The following is a 6,391-nucleotide window of genomic DNA, read 5'->3' as shown; positions in this document are numbered from 1 at the left end:
GTCATATGTGGGTCATATTGGGGTTGGCGAGCGGAGCGAGTAATAAAAAATTTGTTATCGCTCCGGCATTGAAATTGACTCAAAAAAAATGAACGAGAAAAACGCAATAATTATGAAGTGAGAATAAGGTGAACTAAAACGGCCTTATTCCACATGTCACGCGAATATGGTTGGAACATCATTTCGAACTCCCTTCACAAAATATCTGAAAAAGTCATTGTTTTCAAATAAGAAAACTCTTCATTTGAAATGAATAAATTGTTTATTTAATATAATTAAATTCTTTCTTTTGAAACAAATAAACAAATTAATTATTTTCTAACGGCGAAGTTCTTGAAGCAAATAAAAAATTTCAAGCAAAGATTTTTATTTGATTCAAATGACCCACTTTTCTGGATGCACCCTGCGTGAAAAAGCCAACGTCAGCCCATGCACCTTACATGGGGTCCCTTCTGACACCCAGCGAACAGACTGAATTCCTAAATGCATGAAAAACCCCCGAATGACCAGAACAGACCTTTAAAAATCCTCCACTTGATCCAAACACGCCCCACCTGCACCAAAAACTCACTGTCCCCTGGTCAGTTCCTCATCACCCCCGGAACCAGGTTAATCCCCGATTGACCCCCCTCACAGTAGCCCGGGTTTGGTCCTAGGCGCCTCCCAGGACCCACCGCACATCACCTTCAATTCTCAAGACCCACCTAAAAAAAGTACACCGAGACCCAAACCAAGAAAGGGATTCCGGTCCGGCACGCGACCACAGCCCGAATCGGGGTTGTAACAAAAAGGTACCCTCGGCGCATCGGTCACATACGTGTATGGATGCGGATGAGAGAGGCCAGAATGCCTCGGACTCGCCTCTCATGGGTAACCCCTCACACTCTCTCTCTCTCTCTCTCTCACTCTTCCCTACTCACATCAGCACTGGGTCCATTCCCGGTGACTTCCTCGGGCCGAGAGTACGACAGGTAGATCCCAGTGCATCTGGACATAATGGGGGGAGGAGGACCTGTCCACAGAACAGGAATGCCGACAAGTGCACCGCAGATGTCTTAATGAAATTACCGAGGCGACTGCAATTGAAATGATGGACAAAAATCGTAAATTACACGGAAAAAAAATCCTCGAATGTGGTGTATTATATTCTGGAAGCAGGAACATCCGGTTTATTACATTCCGAATTCCGAACTAATATTCCGTTATCTGGGATGTTTCATCCTCAATTATGGAATAATATTCCAGAATCCGAAATATTTAATTTTCGATTCCGGAACACGGTTAGAAATTTCTTGAAATTTCAGTCACAATGTCATCTGAATTTTCAACGTTGTGAGTTTGAATTCAATTTCAATTCAAAACGTTTACTAGATTACTCATTCATCTAGAAAATTCAAGAAAACTGGATTTTTCATGTTAAACGATCATTGATTTTTCAATGAAAACTTGAATTTTCAAACTCATCGTGATAATTGAACATCACACACAATTCAATTTTCAATAGATTGAAAATTCAAATAAGTTATTACCTGAATTTTCAACATTTTCAAGGTTTTTCAGTGCCGTATGGATCTGAAAATCGAGAATTACTTGAATATTCAAGTTATTGACTGATTCGTCAATGAAGAATTCTACAGAAATTGCATGTAACTTTGTCGTTGTTAAAAAATTTCAAACTTTTTCACTTGAAATTTCAAGTGTAATTTTCTAACAGTGAATAATATTGCGGAATCCGGAATATTTTATCTTCAATTCCGGGGACTTCCTCGTATTGAAATATTGTACGTTGCGCCTGTAAGAGATGGCATGCACTGACGCACCGTCCGAATTTAAGGTAAAGGCGAACTGACAACCCGGTTCCCTTCGTAGCTACCCCCACTTTGGCTAATCCCTATAGGGAGAGAAATATTCCATAAAAATTACTTATCTTTTCCGTAATTCCGGAGTGAAATGTGGTTGCAGGAAATTTTACGGAACTATCACGTAATTTTTCCAGAACTTTCCGTGATTTTTATCTGAATCTCCTGTGAAAAATTACGACACCGTCACTTAAATTTGCTAAGTCGATTCCGTAATCGGTGAGCGAATTGTGAGTTCCATAATTTTTACTCAACTTTTCTCTCCGTGTGTACGCCTATCCATATCTGCCACCTCTGAAAACGAAGAGAACGGTCTCGTCAGTTCGAAGTTTTCTCCGTTATATTTTGTTTTGTTTTGCATTACAGGATTCGAGTGAAAAAAACTTAGAAAATTTATGCCCAAGTACTCTTATAGAAAACATTCCAAGAGAATATTGAAATCTTTTGACTTGTTCCTAACAAATATCTCAGAATCAGCGCAAAAAATGAATCAAATTTGCACGTGAATTCCCTAGAATTTTAATAGAAGCCCAATAGAATTTCGACCGAATTCGCTAGGTTTTTCTATTGAATTTCTTCATATGTACCGTAGTATAATATTCCAGATATAGTGTACTACATGGTGTACTACATACCCAAAAACTGCGATTGAGTTGAGTTATGCTCGCAAGACGCAATTTTTTGACACTCATAATGTTAATAATAATGATTACGCAATAGAATTCCCTGCCCTTACACGCGCAAGAGCAATACCAATCCATTTTTTCAGTTCCCAAGGACAATACGAAGGGTTCTACGTCGGATGTAGGTCATTGATTCAAAGGATATCCGCTTCTTCTTCGCATGCGAGAACTAAATCATTTTTTTTTCAATTTTTTTCCTCTATGCTGCGCGCTTCTCAAGAACCTCTGGGTGGAATAAATACCTGCCAATGCGTGTACGTGCACTTGCGCGAGTTACCGCCCAAGTTGACACCCCCTTCCGGCTCGATGATCTCACATCGACTATACATAATAGGGAGAATGTCGTGCGATGTACCCCAGGGATTTATTTTGAGATAATAACATTTATGAGAATGAAAAACTGTCATTATGAACGTGTGATTCAGGGATTCTCAGAATATCTGGGTTATGAATGGAGATGCAATGGTGAGGGTTACTGTTGGGTACTGTTGGAAAGGTTGAGAATTGTTTGATGGAGAGCACTATCGCTCTTCATTGGATTTCACACAGAAAAAATTTCTGATAAAAATTGTCCTGAACGAATGGGTAGGGGAGGGTAGGGCAAAACGGACCACTGACAGAAAATTGATAATTTGTGTTTTTGCTTCCCAATGAAAGTTTGTAATCGTGATTTTTTTCGATTTCTTAATTTTAGATGAAAATTCGTAGAAATGTGACGACACTTCTTGTCTATAAAACCCCTGTGACGGTTACGATCCAAGAAACTCATTTTTAACTCAACACATTCAGTGTTCCTGATTTGAAGGAAAGAAAAAAAAATTACCAATTTTCTGTCAGTGGTCCGTTTTGCCTTACTCTCCCCTACAAATTACCGAACAAAATGTAATTTTACGGACAAATAGAAATGTGATGAACATCAAAAAGATATGATAAAGAGATTTCTCATGTACTGAAGATCGATTATATACGTCTAAAAACGAATAATTAGTGCAAACAAATTAATTGTTGGACCTCAAATTTTTGAGCTACAGAGGTTTTTTTCAAAATTTTTGAACATATGTATACAATAATAATTATGCATTAGCTTTTTGCAATTTGACTCTTACATAGGCAATTTCTTTTTGTTTAATATAAAAATTTGGGCCATTCATGTAAAACAGGCAAAAAAATTATCCTTAAAATATTTATAATACATTCTCGATTACTTCAGAAACATTTTGTGGGCTATTTTACATGAATGGTATAATTTTCTATTTTGAAGACAAAACCTCTGTAGCTCAAAAAATGCGAGGCCCTGGACTATTTTTAATATTTTAAGCATCTGCGGAGCAAACGAACAATAAACAATTGATAAACATTAATTTCTTTGCACCAATTATTCATTTTTAGACATACATAATCGATCTTCAGTGTATGAGAAATCTCATTCCAATCGTCCACGACTTCAAAAATTCAAAGTAGTCGCCCCTTAAAATACTAATCTGTGGTAGAGTGAAAAATTCTAAATACGATGAATTTTTTGTAAAATTTTGCGCTACATAGTTGCTACGATATTTAACTCTAAAAAATAGAAATTTCGTGAAAGTATTCCTCATTTGATTCAAACAGTTATTGTGACCTGCATCAACAACACATGAGAATAGAAAAACTCAATAACTTATGAGAATACAATAAATTATCTTATTTAGAATTTTTTCCAGAAATCCATAGGGACTAAGTTTTGGATCCGATTGGCTTCAGATATACCTTAAGGGGTCTCCGCAGTACTTTTGGGTAAAATATGACAATGTGCTTGAGAATTAAATCTATCATATAGTAATCAAAAATGTTAAAAAGGTATTTGTAAAGCAATTCTAACTACTTTTATGGTTTCGTTCGTATTCAATTAATTATTCAAATTGCGCCTTTTACACAATATTTATGGACGCTACTTTGTCCCATATCCCTCACACTGTTGACAATGTGCTAGCCAGCAAAGGAAGCTAAATTGTTCTATATTAAGTCCGAAATAATATGGGTACGAAGTCCCATTGGGTTTTAACGTTGATTTGTTCAATAAATTAATGATAAAAATACTATGGCGATGTCTGTCATTATCCAACATACGCCATGTTTGATGTCCCGTCTCTCTCGAAACTAACCTCACTAACTTGACTATTTCACACTTCACTCACCCGCGCGTCCATCCCAACTGCGGTAACCCCTTAAGGGGAAACAGAACCCCTGCGTTCATATGAATCTTTAGGATTGTGTTTTCTCCTGCAATTATTATTTTTTATTCATTAAACTACTTCATTGACTCAACAATGCAATAATCGAGTCGATAAAGTAATTTCATAGGTAGAAATTAATAATTGTAGGAAAAAACACAATTGTAAGATTTGATGTAGACAAAGGGGTTCCGTCTCCCCTTAAAGCATGAGACCTTCCTCGGGCGACGTGAGTTGAGATACCTGCGAGAATTAAGTGATTGAAGAAAAACTACTTGTCTCAAGTAAATATGTTTCAGATACAGTAGAGGCTTCGTATAAGATTCCTTAGGACCCGGTGGTTTGGCGCAGTGGGTAAGTTCATTGCCTCACATGCGAAAGGTTCCGAATTCAAATCCCGGCCGGGTAGAATGGTGCGATCTAACCATTTAATGTCTTGATCATCATCGCAGTGTAGCCTAATCGGGTTGAAGCGATGTAAAATAACGATAAAAAAAAAAGATTCTTTAGGGACAGTAGGAGAGTGGAATTCTGGGAACCTCTGTGCCCCCACTACGCTATAGAGGAGAAAAATAGGGATCAGCGGGTTTCAAATAAGATACCTCGCTCGTTGCACCCGAATTCAATGAAATTTTCATTTTTACTGACTGANACCGATTCTATACCCGGGTAGAAATTCAACCGGGGATTCAGCCGCAAGTCGGGTGAGCGCGAGCTCAGCCTCGGCTTGCCGCTTGACCCGAGTTCACGCCGCGACACGCCGCTCCATACCGGCTCACAGTCGAACGCTCATCAGACGGCATAACCCGGCACTTGAGTTNGTGTTTAATGTTTTGAATTTGTGTCGCCCGCGTTCCCGCTTTTCTCTCTAAACATGACCCGGGTAGAAATTCAACCGGGGATTCAGCCGCACCTCGGGTGAGCGCGAGCTCAGCCCCGGCTTGCCGCTTGACCCGAGTTCACGCCGCGACACGCCGCTCCATACCGGCTCACAGTCGAACGCTCATCAGACGGCATAACCCGGCACTTGAGTTCGAGCTGTGGCTCAACGCTTAGAACTCAGCTCCGATTGAGTCGTGCCATTTCGAGTGGAGGGTGGAATAGAATGATATTTATGCATTTTTAGAATATCGATTTAAAATTTGAATACTTTGGAAAATCAAGAAAAACCGAGCGGAAAAAACTTAGAAATCTTACGCCTAAGAAAATCTATAGGGATATAAAAACCTATTTACTTTCTTACACCAAATTTTACCTTAACAAAAAGACTATGAAGTTGCATAATCTCCTACCCGGGTAGAAATCACGCCGCTCGAGCTCGGCTCGGAACCCGTATCCCAGCTGGAAATCCGCCACTCCGTCCCAGCTTGGGATAAACTCCACGCGCGTCACATGTACCCGAGGTTGAGCCGCGTCACGCGCTCACAGCCCAGCGTTAGACTATTACGCGAAACGCTTCGCCGGGCTTTAGTTGAATGGCCACTGCTCAACCTCAGGTTCATCTCCAATTACTCAATCCCAGTATACTTAACCTCAATAATGATTTGACAGGTCCGATGGCATCGTGATTTGAGCGAAAAAACAATCGAATAAATGTGACGATGGCATGCTTTTTCAGATGAACAATCACAAGCTCATC

The sequence above is a fragment of the Diachasma alloeum genome, unplaced genomic scaffold (assembly GCF_001412515.2).
Source record: "Diachasma alloeum isolate Michigan unplaced genomic scaffold, Dall2.0 Dall_scaffold_00313, whole genome shotgun sequence".
In the NCBI taxonomy this organism is placed as follows: Eukaryota; Metazoa; Arthropoda; class Insecta; order Hymenoptera; family Braconidae; genus Diachasma; species Diachasma alloeum.
The sequence above is the reverse complement of the archived record's forward strand: the minus strand, read 5'-3'. Positions refer to the sequence as shown.